The sequence below is a fragment of the Nicotiana tabacum genome, chromosome 19 (genome assembly GCF_000715075.1).
Source record: "Nicotiana tabacum cultivar K326 chromosome 19, ASM71507v2, whole genome shotgun sequence".
Classification (NCBI taxonomy): Eukaryota; Viridiplantae; Streptophyta; class Magnoliopsida; order Solanales; family Solanaceae; genus Nicotiana; species Nicotiana tabacum.
The window spans coordinates 87,386,765-87,408,549 of NC_134098.1; positions in this window are offsets into that span (position 1 = coordinate 87,386,765).

The window sequence follows — 21,785 nt, forward strand, 5'->3', positions numbered from 1 at the left end:
GGGTCAAGTCCCGTTTTAAAGAAACCCCACTGCCCAGCGACATATTCGCACCTGCGGCTCTTAGGCCGCTTCTGTGCATCCGCTTCTGCGGAACTACATCCGCACCTGTGGCCCTTGCCACTACTGATATTGCACCTGCGCCATCGCAGGTGCGCAAATTCCTTCCGCTTCTGCGGTTCTCAGCAGCCTTGGCTCCTTCCACTTCTGCGAGCCATCTCACGCACCTGCGGGCTCGCACTTGTGGCCCTCTTCATGTAGGTGCGGTTACACTAGATGCCCAGCTGCTTCAGCTCTTCCTCAAATTCAAATTCGATTCATTTCCCTGAATCCACCCGAGGCCCCCCGCGACCCCGTCCAATCACACCAACCAGTCCAATAACATAACATGGACCTGCTCGAGACCTCAAATCACATCCAACAACATCGAAATCATGAATCGCACCCCAATTCAAGCTTAATGAACTTTAGAACTTCAAACTTCTATATTCAATGCCGAAATCCATCAAATCCCGTCCGATTGACCTCAAATTTTGCACACAAGTTATATTCGACCTTACGGACCTACTCCAACTTCCGAAATCAGAATCCGACCCCGATATCAAAGAGTCAACTTCCGGTCAAACTTCTCAAAAACCTTCAAATTCCTAACTTTCGCCAAACGACTCCAAAATGACCTACGGACCTCCAAATCCACTTTCGGACGCGCTCCCAACACCAGAATCAGCATATGGAGCTATTCTCAGACTCGTAATTCTAGATGGACATCGATAACATTGAAATGCACTTCAACCCAATTTTATAAAATTCTTCCAAAATGCTAACTTCCACAATAGGTGCCGAAACACTCCCTGATCATCTAAAATTTGACCCGGACATACGCCCAAGTCCAAAATCATCATACGAACCAGCTGAAACCTTCAAACCCCGATTCCGAGGTCATATACTCAAAAATCCAACCTTAGTCAATTCTTCCAACTTAAAGCTTCCGAATTGAGAATTTTCTTTCCAAATCAACTCTGAACTCCCTGAATCTCAATTCTGATTACGCGTACAAGTCATAATACCTGAAGTGAAATTGCTCATGGCCTCAAACTGCTGAATGATGCGCTAGAGCTCAAAACAATCGGTCGGCTCGTTACAGGAATGGGTGTTCAGATTTCATGAAAATTATGTTGGGTTCCGAGAGGCGAGCCCCACGTTGACTTTGGTTGACTTTTTAGAATAAAATTTTAAGTCAACATTTTATTATCTGGAATTGTTTTTGATGAATTTTAATGAAGTTGTACAATTAATTTGGATAGATTTGACCTGTCCGGAGGTCAATTCAAGCAAGAAGGCAATTTTGGAATATCGGCATAACTTCAAAAAGGTAAGTATCTTGCCTAACCTTGAGCAGGGGAATTACCCCTTAGGCATTGAGTCTTATGTGGAAATTGTGTGATTGGAAGCCGTGTACGCGAGGTGACGAATACTTACTCGGACTTATATGTGAAAATTTTATTGGTTTAAATTTTTAGGCATTTTTATGTATTAAATTGGATAATTTTTGGCATTTAGTAAATCCTTGAATTATCACGCCTCATTTCTTATTTGTCGAGTTTGTATTTTATGTGAATTCCGTGTGTTTGTTGATTTGATATTTTTCTTGGAATTAAATTCATAATGGAATCCTTGTCTGTAAATATTTATTAAATAAGTTTAAATTGAGGAGTTAATATAATTATCAAGAATTTAAATTAATGAAGGCGTTGCCCTATACTGAGTATTTTTCACCTCTGTTGATTGTTTTGAGGTTTTATATATGTTGTGTGGAGCCTTGGGCTATTTGTTGAGAAATTTATTGATTTTGCTACATATTTGGAATTTGGTTGTGGTCAGTGTCAAATTTGGAATCAAGGGACCAACACTCTCCTTGATGTTATTTATGCTTCCTACCTTGCTTGAATAATGATATACATGTGCTTGGAAAGGAAGAGTGTAAAGCACGAAGGGTGATGCCGTTCTATTTGAATTATATTATCATTTGAGGGAGATTGTAAAGCACGAAGTCTGATGCCGTGCCATTTGAGAGTGTAAAGCACGAAGGGTGATGCCGTGCCATTGAGAGTGTAAAGCACGAAGGGTGATGTCGTGCCATTTCATTTATATTATTAGGTGAGGATGAGAGTAAAAGCACGAAGGGTGATGCCGTGCTACTATTTTTATATTATCATATATTCATGGCACGAAGGGTATTTCCGTACACGCGAGGACGAGAGACATATATTATATTGTGATATCATTTTGTTGTGTATACATTCATGCCTTTATCTTGAGATGTTATAGTGCACCTATGTTTTCTATGTGACTTGTAGTCGTTGTTGCTTACTATGTGCCTCCCACTTTATTTCTTTTATTGTTATTGACTTTTCTCCCACCTAGTTGGTATTGTTATATGTATGCACGGTGAGAAAGAGATAAATGCACGAAGGGTGTTGCCGTGCCAATTGATTTGATCTACATATATACATTGGGTGAGAATGATACAGCCCAAGCACTATAATCTGCACGGACAACTCACGTGCCATAGTATCCTTACCTCACTGACAGGCCCTCGGCCTTACTCAGTCCTCAACCTCCCTAGTCTCTTGGCTCTCGGAAATCACAAAGATCAGCCCAAACAAGGATAACATAGTATATCAACAAAATAAAGAAAGACTGAGGTATGATACGCAAGTAAAATCATGACTAAGTACAAGACAACAATTAGAAAATAATTCAACAAGTACGCGACCTCTACAGATCCCAACGGTAGTATCACATAGCCTAAGCATGATTTCTAACATGATTTACAGTCAAATTTCTTCAATACATAGAGAGCATATAGCTAACAACAAGTTATTCAACTTTACAGTTTTATGGGACGGACCAAGTCAGAATCCCCTCGGTGCACGCCCACACGCCCGTCTCCTAGCATGTACGTCACCTCCAAAATAATCACATGATACAAAAATCCGGGGGTTCATACCCTCGGGACCAAATTTAAAATTGTTACTTACCTCAAACTATGAAATTCTTTATTCTGCAATGTCTTTTCCTCGTGAATTGGCCTCCAAACGCCTCGAATCTATCCACAAATAATACAATTCAGTTAATAAAATTTATTGAAATTAATTCCATAAGAAAATACTAATTTTTCATAAAAATCTAAAAATTAGCTCAAAAATCGCCTGTGGGCCCACGTCTTGGAATCCAGTGAAAGTTACAAAATATGAACTCACATTCAACCACGAGTCCAACCATATAAATTTTACTCAAATCCGACATCAACTCGACCCTCAAATCTCCAAATTAAACTAAGAGGGTTTTCACAATTTTTCAACTTAATTCACCAATTAAATATTAAAAACAACCATGGATTCGGGTAATTTAACTAATATTAAGTAAAGAACACTTACCCCATTATTTTTCCTTGAAAATCTATCAAAATTGCCTCTCCTCGAGCTCCAATTTGTCAAAAATGGCGAATGGGACGAAGTCCCCTGCTTTATAATTCTGCCCAGGCAGCCCTTGATCCTGCCTCGATCTTGGCCTTCGATCATGGCCCTCGATCCTGGGCCTCGATCATGGCCCTCGATCCTGGGCCTCGATCCTGACCCTCAATCCTGGCCCTCGATCCTGGCTTCGATCATGGCCCATCGACCCTGGCCTTCGATCATGGCCCTCGACCCTGGCCTTCGATCATGGCTTCGATTTCTGGGAGAAGGAATTTCCAGCAGAAGGAAATTGCAGCAGTTGTTTAGTCCAACTTTTGATCCGTTAACCATCCGAAACTCACCAGAGGCCCTCAGGACCTCAACCAAATACACCAACAAGTCCTAAAGTATCATACGAACTTAGTCAAATCTTCAAATCACATCCAACAACACTAAAACCACGAATCACACATAGATTCAAGCCTAATGAACTTTGAAACTTCCAATTTCTACAAGCGACGCCGGAACCTATCAAATCACGTCTGATTGACCTCAAATTTTGCACACAAGTCATAATTGACATAACGGACTTATTATAATTTTCAGAATCGGATTCCGACCCCAATATCAAAAAGTTAATGCCCTGGTCAAACTTCCCAAAAATTTGACTTTTGCCATTTTAAGCCTAATTCCACTACGGACCTCCAAATAATTTTCCGAACATACTCCTAAGTCCAAAATCACCATACGGAGCTATTGGAATTGTCAGAATTCAAATCCGAGGTCGTTTACACATAAGTCTGTATCCGGTCGACTTTTCTAACTTAAATTTCTAATTATGAGACAGTGTCTCATTTCACTCTGAATTCCTTTCGGACCCAAACCAACTAACCTGGTAAGTCATAAAATAATTGTAAAGCATAAATTGAGCAGTAAATAGGGGAACGGGGTTATAATACTCGTAATGACTAGCCGGGTCGTTATATTCTCCCCCTCTTAAACAAGCGTTCGTCCTCGAACGGATTTAGAATCATACTTGGTGTCTCAAATAGGTGTGGATATTTGCTCCGTATCTCCTGCTCAATCTTCTAGGTAGCTTCTTCGAGTGGCTGGCCTCTCCACTGTACCTTCACTGATGCTATGTTTTTTGACCTCAGCTTTCGAACCTGCTGGTCTAAAATAGTCATTGGCTCTACATCGTAAGTCAAATTACCGTCCAGCTGCACTGTACTGAAATCCAGAAAATGAGACGGATCCCCTACATATTTTCGGAGCATGGATTCATGGAACACTGGATGAACACCTGATAGACTAGGTGGAAAAGCAAGTTCATAAGCCACCTCTCCAATTTTCTTAAGTATCTCAAAGGGCCCAATATACCAAGGGCTCAACTTGCCCTTCTTCCCGAATCTCAACACACCCTTCATGGGTGAAATCTTGAAAAGAAACTTCTCCCCAACCATGTAAACAACATCACGAACCTTCCTGTCGGCATAACTCTTATGTCTAGACTGCGTCGTGCGAAGCCGTTCTTGAATTACTTTGACCTTCTCTAAAGCATCCTAAGCCAAGTCAATACCCAATAGCCTAGCCTCACCCGGCTCAAACTAACCCACCGGGGACCGGCACCATCTCCCATATAAAGCCTCATACAGAGCCATCTGAATAATCTACTGGTAGCTATTATTATAAGCAAACTCCGCGAGTGGCAGAAATGGATCCCAAGAACCCCCAAAATCAATGACACAAGTGCGTAGCATATCCTCTAATATCTGAATAGTGCGCTCGGATTGTCCGTCCGTATGAGGGTGAAATGTTGTACTCAACTGAACCTGTGTGCCCAATTCTTAATGCACTGCTCTCCAAAACTGTGATGTAAACTGTGTGCCCTGATCTGATATGATGGACAATTGCACACCGTGTAGGCGAACAATCTCGCGGATATAAATCCTAGCCAACTGCTCCGAAGAATAATTAATACCCACTGGAATAAAATGCGCGGACTTAGTCAACCGATCTACAATTACCCAAACCGCATCAAACTTCCTCAATGTCCGTGGAAGCCCAACTACAAAGTCCATGGTAATACGCTCCCATTTGCACTCCGGAATTTCAAGTCTCTGAAGAAATCCTCCCGACCTCTGATGTTCATACTTCACCTGTTGACAATTTAAACACCGAGCTACAAACCCAACTATATCTTTCTTCATTTGCCTCCACCAATAGTGTTGTCTCAAATCCTGATACATCTTCGCGGCACCTGGATGAATGGAGTACCGCGAACTGTGAGCTTCCTGGAGAATCAACTCACGCAAACTATCTACATTAGGCACACATAGTCTGCCCTGCATCTGTAATACACTGTCATCTCCATTAGTGACTTCCTTGGAATCACCATGCTGAACCATGTCCTTAAGGACAAGCAAATGTGGTTCATCATACTGACGTTTCCTAATACGATCATAAAGAGAAGACTGGGAAACCACACAAGCCAAAACTCGATTCGGCTCCGAAACATCCAATCTAACAAACTGATTAGCCAAAGCCTGAACATCCAAGGCTAAAGGCCTCTCTGCTACCGGTAAGTATGCTAAGCTGCCCAAACTCTCCGCCTTGCGACTCAAGGCATCGGCCACCACATTTGCCTTTCCGGGATGGTAGAGAATGGTAATGTCATAATCCTTAAGCAACTCCAACCACCTTCGCTGCCTCAAATTAAGATCCTTCTGTTTAAACAAATGTTGTAGACTCTGATGATCGGTATATACCTCATACTGGACACCGTATAAGTAATGCTGCCATCTTTTCAAGTCATGAACAATAGCTGCTAACTCAAGATCATGGACCGGATAATTCTTCTCATGTACCTTTAACTGTCTGGACGTATAGGCAATCACCCTACCTTCTTGCGTAAGCACTGCGCCGAGACCAATATGCAACGCGTCACAATACACAGTATAAGACTCTAAACCTGTAGGCAATACCAATACTGGAGCTGTAGTCAAAACTGTCTTGAGCTTATGAAAGCTCTCTTCACACTCATCCGACCACATGAACGGAGCACCTTTCTGGGTCAATTTAGTCATAGGCGATGCAATAGATGAGAATCCCTCCATGAAGCGACGATAATAACCAGCCAAGCCTAGAAAACTCCAAATCTCAGTAACTGAAGATGGCTTGGGATAATTCTGAACTGTCTCTATTTTCTTCGGATCTACTTTAATTCCTTCACTGGACACTATATGTCCCAAAAATGCCACTGAATCAAGCCAGAACTCACACTTAGAGAATTTGGCATAAAGTCTCTCCTCTCTCAGCCTCTGTAGTACAATACCCAAGTGTTGTGCATGCTCCTCCTAGTTGCGTGAGTACACCAGGATATCATCAATAAATACTACGATCAATAAATCAAGATATGGCTGGAATACACTATTCATCAAATGCATAAATGCTGCTGGGGCATTGGTTAGCCCAAAAGACATCACAAGAAATTCATAGTGGCCATAACGAGTTCTGAATGCCATCTTTAGAATATCCGAATCTCGAATTTTCAACTGGTGATACCCAGATCTCAAATTAATTTTGGAGAACACCCTCGCTCCCTGAAGCTGGTCAAATAAGTCATCAATACGTGGCAAGGGATATTTATTCTTGATTGTAACTTTGTTCAACTGCCTATAATCACTGCACATCCGCATAGTACTATCTTTCTTTTTCACAAACAAAACAGGTGCTCCCCAAGGTGACACACTAGGCCTAAGAAATCCCTTTTCAAGGAGTTCCCGAAGTTGCTCTTTTAATTCTTTTAACTCGGTTGGTGCCATATGATACAGAGGAATAGAAATGGGCTGAGTGCCTTGCACCAAGTCAATACCGAAATCAATATCTCTGTCGGGTGACATACCCGGCAGGTCTACAGGAAATACATATGGAAAGTCTCGCACGACCGGTACTGAATCAATAATAAGAGTATTTGTATCAACATCTTTCACAAAGGCCAAATATGACAAACATCCCTTTCCAACCATACGTTGGGCCTTCAAATAATAAATTACACCGCTAGGAACAAAATCTAGAGAACCTTTCCATTCAACCTTTGGTAACCCCGGCATCGTCAACATCACGATTTTTGCGTGACAATCCAGAATAGCATGACATGAAGACAACCAATCCATACCCAGGATTACATCGAAATCAACCATACCAAATAATAAGAGATCAACTCTAGTCTATAGTTCCCCAATAGTTACCACATACGACTAAAACACACGGTCCACAGTAATAATATTGCACATCGGTGTAGATACACAAACAGGTGAAACTAAGGACTCACAGGGCATATCCAGATAATGAGCAAAATATGATGATACATATGAATAAGTGGAACCAGGGTCAAATAATATAGAAGCCTCCCTGTGGCACACTGAAACAATACATGTGATCACTGCATCTGAAGCAACAGCATCTGGCCTGGCAGGAAAAGCATAGAATCGGGCCTGACCACCACCTGACCGGCCTCCCCCGCTTGGGCGACCCCTAACTGCCTGACCCACACCCCGAGCTGGCTGGGCGGGTGATGTAACTGTTGGTGCTGGTGCCGTCAGTTGAGAACTCTATTGTGGAGCCCCCACTCAACAGCCTAGGACAATCTCTCTTGAAATGAACCAATTCTCCGCACTCGAAACAACCCCTCCTCTGACGGAACTGCTACTCCTGATAACCCGAAGAATTTCCTGTAGAATCCTGAGCGGACGAGGCATGATGAGAACTCTGCGCTGGTAGTGCACTGAGGTTACTGTACCTCGTCACTACTCCACTGAGTTTAGTCTTGATACTTACTGGGTACCGACTGTGATGTACTCATACTACACTTCTGAACATTTTTGTGCAGAGCCAGGTATTGAAGATATCGGATTCAGACAGAGATTAGAGTATGATCGCAAGGATTCAAGGTAGGACTGCTTGGTCATCGCAATCCCTTGGAGTCTTTTCATTTTATTGTACTGTTAATTTCTTATTCAATCAGTACTGTATATTCGCTCCTCGAGATAATTCCATGTATTCAGTTAGAGTTCGTGACTCAGTATTACCAGTCTTGGGAGGTTGTATTAAATTATATGTTTAAAACAAATGGCTTGAATTATGATTATAATTGGCTTATATAGTCTTAGAGACTAAGCGTCATCACGACGCCTGTGGTGGGATTTTGGGTCGTGACAACTAGTCAATAAAAAATCATCAATAAAGATAAACAATCAAAATTTAATTAGATGCATGCAAACATTGGAAGTTTGTTAAAAACAAACACCAAACTTTGCAAACAGACAATTAACTTAAGCCAAACAATAACTCCATTACCGAGTAAAACCTACACAGATAAAAGATGTTGACTGTCACGACCTAAAATTTTAACCTGTCGTGATGGCGCCTATCTCGATACTAGGCAAGCCGACAATCTCGATAAACCACAATTTCTTTTAAGTTTAAAAATATAATATTTAAACATAATCCATAAATCTCGCAAATACTGATACAACACTCCCAAAACCTAGTGTCACTAAGTACATGAGCATCTAATATGAATACAAGTCTGAAAATACGGTTCATAATAGTCTGAGACCAAATGTAGTAAATAAGAAGATAGGGAAGGAGAGACAAGGTCTGCGAAACACGGTAGCTACCTCAGAATCTTCAGAAAATCAACTGCGCGAAAAGATCAACACCTGCTATGTCCGGGAACACCTGGATCTGTACACGAAGTGCAGGGTATAGTATGAGTACAACTAACTCAGCAAGTAACAATAATAAATAAGGAACTGAAGATAGAGACGAGCTACACAGTTATAGTTCATTTTCAGTAATTCCAGCAGAGAGTAGACATGCTTTCAATTTCATAAGTTTAAGTCAAATCAATTCTATACAATTCAAGTTCATGTATTCCGGTTATAAAATCTTTCACAAATATTTCACAACAATGACAGATAGCAACTAAGTGCAACAACAAATGAAAAGCAAGTACAGCCTCTCAGGACAACAATTACTGACTGGGCTCCCAGTCCTCAGCACTCACATTCAATAGGTACCCGCGCTCTCTAGGGGTGTACAGACTCGGGAGGGGCTCCTACAGCCCAAGTGCTATAATCCGCACGGACAACTCACGTGCTGCATGGACAACTCACGTGCTATAATATCCTGCACGGACAACTCACGTGCCATAGTATCTTTACCTCACCGACAGGCCCTCGGCCTTACTCAGTCCTCAACTTCCTAGTCTCTCAACTCTCGGAAATTACAAAGATCAGCCCAAACAAGGATTACATAGTGTATCAACAAAATCAAGAAAGATTGAGGTATGATACACAAGTAAAATCATGACTGAGTACAAGATATCAATTAGCAAATAATTCAACAAGTACGCGACCTCTACGGGTCCCAACAGTACTATTACATAGCCTAAGCATGATTTCTAACATGATTTACAGTCAAATTTCTTCAATACATAGAGAGCATATAGCTAACAAAAAGTTATTCAACTTTACAGTTTCATGGGACGGACCAAGTCGCAATTCCCTCTGTGCACGCCCACACGCCCATCACCTAGCATGTGCATCACCTCCAAAAAAATCACATGATACAAAAATCCGGGGTTTCATACCCTCAGGACCAGATTTAAAATGGTTACTTACCTCCAACCGTGAAATTCTTTATTCTGCAATGTCTTTTCCTCGTGAATTGGCCTCCAAACGCCTCAAATCTAGCCACAAATAATTCAATTCAGTCAATAAAATTTATTAAAATTAATTCCATCAGAAAATACTAAGTTTCCATAAAAATTTAAAAATTAGCTCAAACATCGCCCGTGGGGCCCATGTCTCGGAATCCAGCGAAAATTACAAAATATGAACTCACATTCAACAACAAGTCCAACCATACAATATTTACTCAAATCCGACATCAACTCGACCCTCAAATCTCTAAATTAAACTAAGAGGGTTTTCACAATTTTCCAACTTAATTCACAATTAAATGTTACAAACAACCATGGATTCGGGTAATTTAATCAATATTGAGTTAAGAACACTTATCCCGTTATTTTTCCTTGAAAATCTATCAAAATCGCCTCTCCTCGAACTCCAATTTGTCAAAAATGGCGAATGGGACGAAGTCCCCTGCTTTATAATTCTGCCCAGGCAGCCCTCGGTCCTGCCTCGATCTTGGCCTTCGATCATGGCCCTCGATCCTGGGCCTCGATCATGGCCCTCGATCCTGGGCCTCAATCCTGACCCTCGATACTGGCTTCGATCATGGCCTATCGACCCTGGCCTTTGATCATGGCTTCGATCATGGCCCTCGACCCTGACCTTCGATCATGGCTTCGATTTCTAGGCTCGATTTCTGGGAGAAGGAATTTCCAGCATAAGGAAATTGCAATAGCTGTTTAGTCTAACCTTTGATCCGTTAACCATCCGAAATTCACCTGAGGCCCTCTGCGTCTGAATCAAAAACACCAACAAGTCCTAAAGCATCATATGAACTTAGTCTAGTCTTCAAATCACATCCAACAACACTAAAAACACGAATCACACATAGATTCAAGCCTAATGAACTTTGAAACTTTCAATTTCTACAAGCGACGCCGGAACCTATCAAATCACGTTCGATTGACCTCAAATTTTGCACAGAAGTCATAATTGATATAAAGGACCTATTAAAATTTTCATAATCAGATTTCGACCCCAATATCAAAAAGTCAACCCCCTGGTCAAACTTTCCAAAAATTCGGCTTTCGCCATTTTAAGCTTAATTCCACTACGGACCTCCAAATAATTTTTTGGACACGCTCCCAAGTCCAAAATAACCATACGGAGTTATTGGAATTGTCAGAATTTTAATCCGAAGTCGTTTACACATAAGTACGCATCCAGTCAACTTTTCTAACTTAAATTTCCAATTATGAGACTAAGTGTCTCATTTCACTCCGAATTCCTTCCGGACCCGAACATACTATCCCGGTAAGTCATAAAATAACTGTAAAGTATAAATTGAGTAGTAAATGGGGGAACGAGGTTATAATACTGGAAACGACCGGTTGTGTCGTTACATCGACTAAAAGAGCCATTATTGTTTTAAAGAAATAATGTCAAACATCTCACGGCAAAATGATCCATCGTCCATGTCCTTACACTAAACAATAAATATTGTACTAATTAATTATAGTCTTAGTTTGACTGGACAGGGAGATAAAAAAATAAAGAAGACTTTTGAAACTTGTGGTTCTAAACTACATATGGCGTAATAATCACAATGCTCTTCAATAGCGTGACATTAAACATGACATGTAGAATGTCGACTTAGAGCTAAAGAGTTACGAAATATAGAGGTATTTTTAAATATAAATTAAAAAAAATAAGCCACATAAATTAAAACATAAGGAGTATTTTTTATTTTCCCTTTTATCTGCTATTTCTTCACTAACTACACGTTGCATTTGCGATGACAGCTATCTATCACTTTTTGCCTTAAAATATATTTATATCAAGTCTAAATACAAAATATATATATATATATATATATATATATATATATATATATATATATATATAAAGGTAAAAAATCAGATCATCTGAAATCATTGCAGCATAAGCAAATAACACCTACGGTTACTTGATTTTTTTAAACAAATATTTCTCACAAGATATTTTATTAAAATATTTTTCTCCGTACAAAACTCACAAAGCTAAGAATATTTTAACATTGTGAAAAATAAGTTAAGAACCAGTATTTGATAAATCAGAAGTACTAAGCACCATCGCATACGCCTACTATATTTAACTTATCGAAATGTTTGGAGTACCTACTTATCTTTTTAAAAGTGCATAGATTAATAAAGTTAGATCATTCCTTCTAACCTATAGCGAAGAATGAATCTGGCTTCATAGCAGATAAGGTAATATATACTCGTATTTTCACATTGTTGTTCAGTAATAAATAGATCATCTGCTAAGAGAATCCTATTGAAACATAAATACTATCAAATGGCATCCACGAATATCATAATTTTTCAAATTCCAACTCATCATTTCAGTTAAATAGGCTACCATATCTTCCATATAGTCCATGCCTGCCATTAATTTTGAAGTTTGAGAGTAAGGAAGGCCACAATTTAAACTTAGGGCACTTGAGAAAATATATTCCAGTAAAGTATTTTGGTGTTACATAAAGTTAGATAAATGAATCAAGATTTGTGTTAATACCTATGAATTAGTGAGTGTTTTGAATTTATTATTGGACTACAATAAAACTAATGTGCATATAATATTCCTAAGTTTCACGAATTTTCTCCGAGCATGACAATATTAGCTTAGGCATATCTAAAAAGTAGGGGTGTACATAGGTCGGGTTGGTTCGAATTTTTTAATTACCAAACCAAATCAATGGTGTTGGGTTTTTAAATTTATAAACCAAACCAAACCAACAAAGTCGTGTTTTTCAATCTCGGGTTTCGGTTTTTTTTCGTATTTTTGGGTTTTTTCCCGGTAAAGTCTTAATAGCACAAAATATGTAACTCATGCTCCAAATATTTGTTTTAGTCCTAGTAGGATACAACTATATAATATATTTTTCAAAAAAATAAAATAATAATATGAGATGAGTCGTAACATTGTACTAAAATATTCAATAACATAGATAATAAAATAGCACAAAGAAAATATTACTAATTAATACACCATAATAAAAATTAACATAATCTAAAAATACTATATAGGTCGTGCTAAAATAAGTATAACTAATAAGTACTATTAATTACATAACTAAGCATAAAAAAAAGATAAACTAGGTTATACATTTTCATTATAAATCAATGCAAAACTAAAAAATAGATATCCAATACTATTGTCATTCCTAGTGTTGAATTGCATTTCCTTTATTAGCATTAATATTGATATGTGTTGTGAATAATTTAAGATAGTGGATGCCCATGTTGCTATGGAGACCGATTTCCCTTAATTTTTTATGGAGTGCAAGATCACTTTTTAGGCTTATAAATAGCCTTGTATTATGATGGAAAAATTACACACATAAGAGAAAGAAAGAAAAGAGTTCTCTCATCCCTTATATAATTTCTATTCTTGTTACTTTACTTTGCTACATTGCTTTTATTTTATAACACGTTATCAGCACGAAACTCTAATTTCATCTCCCCTCTAAGTTAGTCATATTTTACTAAGGTATGTGTCATTATATTCATTTTAAGTTAGTCATATTTTACTAAGGTATGTGTCATTATATTCATTTTATTTATGACAGTACATATCATATGATTACTTATACTCTTGGATATTTTAAATAATTTAAGTACACTGCAATGATAAAATAACTATTAGATGACCTAAAAGTCATTAAACTAGCTACCCACTACTGAAACTACTTATAATATTCATGAACTTCTTGAATCAACAAAACAGTAATTAGGAAAGTTAAAGAGAACTGTAACCGTACACGCAATATGCAAAAAATTCTATAATTATTGAATTGGAACATATAAATAATATTAGTAACGTTCAAATATATTAACACATATATAGTAGCTTGTTTACATGATATAGCTGTTTTTCTGTTTCTTTTTCCCTTAATTATTTATTAACATAATTATTTCTCTCACTTATTCATCTTTTATGATAGTTTTCACTATGTCAAATTTATCAAACTTGAATTTGTGGCACTTGACATCTCCGGAAAGAATTATTTATCATGGGTCCTTGATGCTGAAATTCACCTTGCTGCAAAAACTCTTGAAAATACTATTATACAAGAAAATGAATTATCAAGCCAGGATAAAGCAGAGGCTATGATTTTCCTTCGTCGTCATCTCGATGAAGGGTTAAAGATTGAATACTTAACTCTAAAAGATCCATTTGAATTATGGAGTAGTTTGAAGGAACGATATGTCCATCTTAAGGCAACGATATTGCCAAGAGCTCGATATGAATGGATTCACTTACGGTTACAAGATTTTAAAACTGTAAGTGAATATAATTCTGATGTATTCGGGATAACTTCCCAACTTAAATTATGTGAAAAAATTGTGAATGATAAGGATTTACTAGAAAAGACTCTTTCTATTTTTTCATGCCTCAAATATTGTATTGCAGCAACAATACCGTGAAAAGGGTTTTAAAATGTATTCTGAATTAATCTCATGTCTCCTGGTGACTGAGCAACATAATACCCTTTTAATGAAAAATCATGAAGCACGTCCCACTTGATATGTATCATTTTCCGAAGTGAATATGGTAGCAGCTACTCAAAAGTCTAAAAGAATACAAAATCATTATCGTGCTCGTGCTCGTACTCGTGGCCATAGTTATGGACGTGAACATCGACATGGAAGGGGATGAAATAATTATCGTTATCATGGTGAAAATAAAAAATAGTACAATAAGGATCCTCAAAATAATCCTTTAAAAGACAGAGTTAATATTTACCACAGGTGTAGTATGAAAGATCATTGGGCACGTGTTTGTCGTACACCTGACCATTTTGTCAAACTTTATCAAGCATCCAATAAAAAAAAGATAATAATGTGGAGGCACACTTGACTTTTCAAAATAATGATGATAAAGCAGGTCCATCAAACAAATATGATGATGCTGAGGCAAATCTTTCATATAAAGATAATGATTTTGGAGGCCTTACAAATATTACTCATTTCGAAGCTGGAGACTTCTTTGACGATATTGATTGAAGAAGTTATTATCTTACTGGGGAATAAAGCTTTAAGAAAAATTATTGTTTTCATATTATGTCTTTATGTAGTTTGTTCTTCTTAGTGTACTTTTCTAAAGCATCATATATGTTAGTTTCTATATCCCTCGTGTAATTTTTAATGTTTCTTTTATTTATAGTCTTTCGTATTTCTTATGATGTACTTTTTGTTTATTTATGAAGAATATGGAAATTTCCCAGTCTTCAGTTAGATCCAAGATCAATAAAGATGATATATGTCTTTTGGATAGTGCTACAATACATACTATTTTAAGAGATACGAGATATTTCTCTTATTTGGTGATGAAAGAAGCCAATGTTAATACAATATCTGGCAGTACAAAATTAATTGAAGGCTCAGAAAGAGCAAATTTATTACTACACAGAGGAATAAATTTGGCTATTAATAAAGCATTATATTGTAGTAAGTCTCAAAGAAACTTACTAAGTTTCAAAGATATTCGCCAAAACGGATATCACATTGAGACTACAAATAATGAAAAGATTGAATATCTTTATATTACTACAATAAAGTCGGGTAAGAAATATGTGCTTGAAATGTTACCCGCTCTTTTCTTTGTCTTATATTATAGAAGTATTAGCAGGATTGAAATAAATGCCCTAGTTAAATGAGAAGTTTACAAATCAAGATAATTTTATTATTTGGCATGGCCGGTTGGTCCATCCTGGTTCTACTATGATGCGTAAAATAATTACGAATTCACATGGACATTCAATGAAGAATCAAAAGATTATTCAATTTAAGGAATTCTCTTGTGTTGCATGTTCTCAAGGTAAATTAATTATTAGACCATCAACTATTAAAGTTAGGATAGAATCCCCTACATTTCTGGAATGTATACAGGGTGATATATATGGGCCCATTCACCATCCATGTGGACCATTCAGATATTATCTGGTTTTGGTAGATGCATCTACAAGATGGTCATGTGTGCTTATTATCAACTCACAATATGGCATTTGCGAGATTGTTGGTTCAAATAATAAAACTAAGAACACAATTTCCAGATTATACAATTAAGACAATTCGTCTTGATAATGCTGGCGAGTTTACATCTCAGGTCTTTACTGATTATTGTATATCAACTGGGATAACAATTGAGCATTTGGTTGCTCATGTTCATACATAAAATGGTCTAGCAGAATCATTGATCAAACGCCTCCAATTAATTGCTAGACCGATGCTTATGAGAACAAAACTCCCCATTTCAGTATGGGGTCATGCTATTTTGCATGCAGCAGCACTTGTGCGAATAAGGCCCACAAGTTATCATAAAGTCTCCACATTGCAATTGGCTTTTGGTCAGGAGCCAAATATTTTCCATCTTAGAATCTTTGATTGTGCGGTATATGTTTCAATTTCTCCATCACAACGCACAAAGATGAGTCCCCAGAGAAGGTTGGAGATATATGTTGGGTATGAATCTCCTTCTATTATAAAATATCTGGAGCCTATGACTGGAGATTTATTTACGGCAAGATTTTCTGATTGTCATTTTGATGAATCAGTATACCCTACATTTGGGGGAAAAAATAAGCAGCTGAGAAAGGAGATAGATTGGAATGTATTATCACTATCTCATTTAGATCCTCGAACAAATCAATGTGAACAAGAGGTTCAATAGAAAAATCATTTGCAAAATATTGCAAATTAACTGCCAGATGCATTCACTGACCTACCAAGGGTGACTAAGTCACATATTCCAGCTGTTAATACTCCAATTCGAGTTGATATCCCGGTAGGACAATCAATAAAAGCAAATGAGTTTAAACCACGCTTGAAACGTGGTAGACCAATCGGTTCTAAGGATAAAAATCCTCGAAAAAGAAAAGGAGCAAATGATCATAATACGGAGGTAGTGGCTCAAGAAGAGCGCAAAGACATAACAAATGATAAGACCTCAAGAGAGGTTCTGGTACCTGAAAATGATGAGAATGTAGAGATCTCAATAAGTTATGTCTCAACGGGAAAAAGATGGAAACGAAATAATATTATTATTGATAATGTTTATGCTTATAATGTCGCTGTTGAAATAATGCAACAAGATGAGGATCTTGAACCAAAATCTATCGATGAATGTAGATAGAGAAATGATTGGCCAAAATGGAAAGACGTTATCCAGGCAGAATTAACTTCACTTGCGAAATATGAAGTTTTTGGGTCTGTAGTCCAAACACCTAATGGTGTTAAGCCTGTTGGCTATAAATGGGTCTTTGTACGTAAAAGGAATGAGAAAAATTAGGTACAAATATATAAGGCACGTCTTGTTGCACAAGAATTTTCACAAAGTCTTGGTATCGATTATGAAGAGACATATTCTCCTGTTATGGATGCTATAACATTCCGTTATCTCAATAGTTTTGTTGTCCATGAAAGGCTTGACATACATTTAATTGATGGGGTTACAGCCTACCTTTACGGCTCACTTGATAATGAGATATACATGAAAATTTCTGAGGGATTTAAAATGCTTAACGCACATAATTCAAAGTCCCGGGAAATGTTTTCAATCAAATTGCAAAGGTCTTTGTATGGTCTAAAGCAATCAGGAAGAATGTAGTATAACCGCCTTAATGAGTATTTATTAAAGGAAGGTTATATAAATGATGTCATTTGTCCATGTGTTTTTATAAAGAAAACAACATCAGAGTTTGTTGTACTTGTTGTATATGTTGATGACATAAACCTTATTGGAACTCCTAAAGAACTCCAAAAAGCAATTGATTATTTAAAGAAGTAATTTGAGATGAAAGATCTCGGAAGGACAAAATTATGTCTTGGTTTGCAAATTGAACATTTGGCAAACGGGACTTTTGTTCATCAATCTGCCTACATAGAAAAGGTATTGAAACGGTTTTACATGGATGGAGCACATCCATTAAGTACTCCGATGATTGTTCGAACACTTGATGTGAATAAAGACTCATTCCGACCTCAAGAAATGAATAAAGAGATTCTTTGTCCTAAAGTATCATATCTTAGTGTAATTGGTGCACTAATGTATCTTGATAACACAACAAGGCCTGACATAACTTTTTCAGTTAATGTCTTAGCAAGATATAGCTCTGCTCCTACAATGAGACATTGGAATGGAATCAAATACATATTGTAGTAGCTAAAAGGAACTACCGATATGGAATTATTTTACTGCAATGATTGCAGTCTTAATCTTGTTGGTTATGTCGATGCTGGTTATTTATATGACCCACACAAGGCTCGATCTCAAACATGCTATGTGTTTACATGTGGAGGCACTAGAGGGTAATAAGGACCACTCCATGGTGGCGACCAATTCTGACACTCTTGCCAGGTGTATTCATACCCGAGCCCAAAAGTTATGCCATGATACTTTAGCTGTATCGGTTTGGTGATCCCCTGGAGATTCTTGCCGAGACCCTTGACGGGTTCATACCCTATCCATGACAGTATGCTACAAAATCTAGGAATTTTATTACAAAGAGATCTTGAATAGGGAGGTGCAGCTATTTTTCCATTCTAATAGAAAAGAAAGAAAACAAGGGGGGTCCTAAGTTTTTTAGCCTAAAGGATCACCCCATGCAACATAAATAATATTTCGTAACTCCCTTAAGATAGGGTGTTACTCATATTATCCAGTGGGCACAGACTATCATCTCCTGCTACCTGATTACTATGTTAAAGTTGTTTACCTAAGAGCGCTCTAATTCAGTTCCAAGTCGTGCCCTATGCGTGCACTACCCATCCCATACCTATGGTCCAGGAGACTTTGGACATCTATTTAGGTAGTTCTAGACCTTATATAGGCTGCTCAAAAATGCAAAACTAGGCGACAAACAAAACACATATTGGACTTCAAATATGGCAGTTAAGGGCTCAAGTTTGCCTCCACACTTAAGCAACAAATGCACGCAAGACAAACTTCATGTTAAGCAATTTAGAATTAAGAAACTTAAATCCATATGGACATGATTTCTATGTGACAAGGCATCAGGGCTTGCAAACAGTTTCAAAGGCCAAGCGTTGCTTATAGACAGGATTATACGATTTGCATGCTGATTAATGAAATTGTAGATTTTTGGTTATTAAGCCTGCTATGTCTAGGTGACTCGTGCAGTAAGGAATAATGAAAGGACCATTGGGGAGATCCCAAAAATACATAATAAACCATATTGACAGGTGCAACATTGACTCTTATTAAGACAAAACAGTGTTGTCCTATAGACAGGATCTCTAATGTTTAGTACTTGGAGCTGATTTTATCATTACACTCAACCCTATAGACATGTTTTCTAGGTGAATAGTGTGATGCAGTAACGAATGAGATGATTAAACTCCTATAGGCGTGGTTTCTAGTGAACAGTACGAGATAATAGCAAATGAGGTGATCAAAATCCTATAGGCATGATTTCTAATGAATATGCTGAAATGAATTAAAATCAATGACATTTATTCCTATAGGCAGGTTTTCTAGTAGCACGTAGCAGTAAGCATAATTGCATCACTTTGAATTCATGTTTGCCAGCAGACCATGTGTGTGTGTGTGTTTCCCCTAATGGCATGATTTCTATAGTGCACATGGTGATGGAATAGCATATATATAACAAGTAAATCATTGAGTCCTATAGGCATATTATCTACCCATTTAGTATACAAATATTAGAAATCTACCCATTCCCCACTTCACTAACACCTCAATCGTTTATACAAAGTTATTACAGGTCCATTAATGAGTAAGATACAAATGTAATACAAATAATGACAATAGGCCCACAACTTATCCAAGTTAGACTTAGGCAATCTCAGAACTAGCAGCATTAGGAGAAAGTTAAATGCTAAAGAGACTTAGAACAAAGTACGGATGAAATTGCAAAAGTCAAGTGGCTTACCAGTTAACGGACAACAATAAAGAACAAAATATCCACAAGAACCCAGAAATCTCGATGCGTCAAAGTTCTCAAGAGCTTCGAAAGAAGCCCGGGCAATGCTTGCACCAAGAGAAAGTTCGAACAGTAGACTCTCAATGGCCTTGACTTTCAGCCGGCCAACACAAAACACAGAACAAGATAATGAAGGAATTAACAGAGCAAAGCTTCAAATTTTAGTGAGATTATATCGATTAGGTCCTCCTTCAAAGGGGAATGGGAAGGGGTTTATATAGTGACAGAAATGGAACAAGTAAACAAGGAAAACTGCAAAATAAAACATAAATAAGGAAGTATTAACATGCAGAATCAATAAAAATCGGATTAGGGAAAAAATAGGTAAACCCTAGTTGACAGAAATCAAAGATTGGCCGGAAATCTTGGCTAATCGGACCCATATAGCCATGGTCTTCATGTATATGGGCTAGATATTGTCCAGATTCAAACGGTTGAAGTGAATTGGCAGAATCGGAGAGATGGTACTTTTCATGTTTAGGCAAGTACTAAGTAGTACCATGGAGAAATATCTAGTAGCGGAGAAACACTAGTATGGTAAGTGAATGATGGGAGAATCCCATTAGCGACGGGATTAGGGAAAGATTTGGAGAAGGCGGCGATTAGGGTTTTTTGGTGGGAGGAGGAGCGTTTAAGGGCGGATTGTTAGAGACAATGGGTCTCTAGGATTAGGGGGTCGGATTTAAGATAAGGGGTTAGTTTATTAGGGGACGTTCATCATTTAAGATCTACAACCAAGATGAAAGAATGGGGTTGGGCGGGTCATTTAAACGGGTTACAAGCCGTGTTATTTTACAAAAGGTGGTTTGTTTTTGGGCTTGGGGTAATTGGGCTAATTCTGGTCCGAAAATTGGTTAAAATTGGGCTATTATTTAAATACCCAAAATTTATCAAAATAATTTATAAAAAATGCTTGATAAATAAATAAAACTATTATTTATGCACTAAAATGATTAAAAATAATAACTCTGTATTATAAAAATATAAAATTCTATTTTGACACAACTAATATAAATAAAGAGCAGTTATGTACAGATATAGGCTATTACTGCAAAATTGCGCAAATAGCTTAAAAATATTAATGTAATTACATAAAATGAAGTGCAATATTTGAAACATGTATTATAGGTGCAAAAATAATAACATTAAGTAGTTAAGTCATCATAAAATAATTTGAAGGAGTAATTAATAAATATTCAAGCAATTTAAATACAGAAAAATCAATTTTAAAGCTCTAAAAATTATAGGAAATTATAGAAAAATGATTGTATAGATTTGTAAACTAAATAATGATGTAAAAATGATATTTTTAAAGTATAATGCAGTATGATATTTTGAGAATATATATACTATTTGAAAAAATATGAGGGCAAAAATTGGGTATCAACAACTGCCCCTCTTTACCCGGGAATGATGAAAGAGTTGTCGGGTTAAGAAAATGATGTTTATCATGTGTTCAATTATAATTATGTGACTTATGGGGAGGTTTCAGAATGAATTGAAGTACTTAGTTTCAAGATTTAAAGCTTAAGTTGAAATAGTTGACCGGATGTTGACTTATGTGTAAACGACTCCGGAATAGATTTTTGATGATTCCATTAGCTTTGTATGGTGATTTTGGACTTA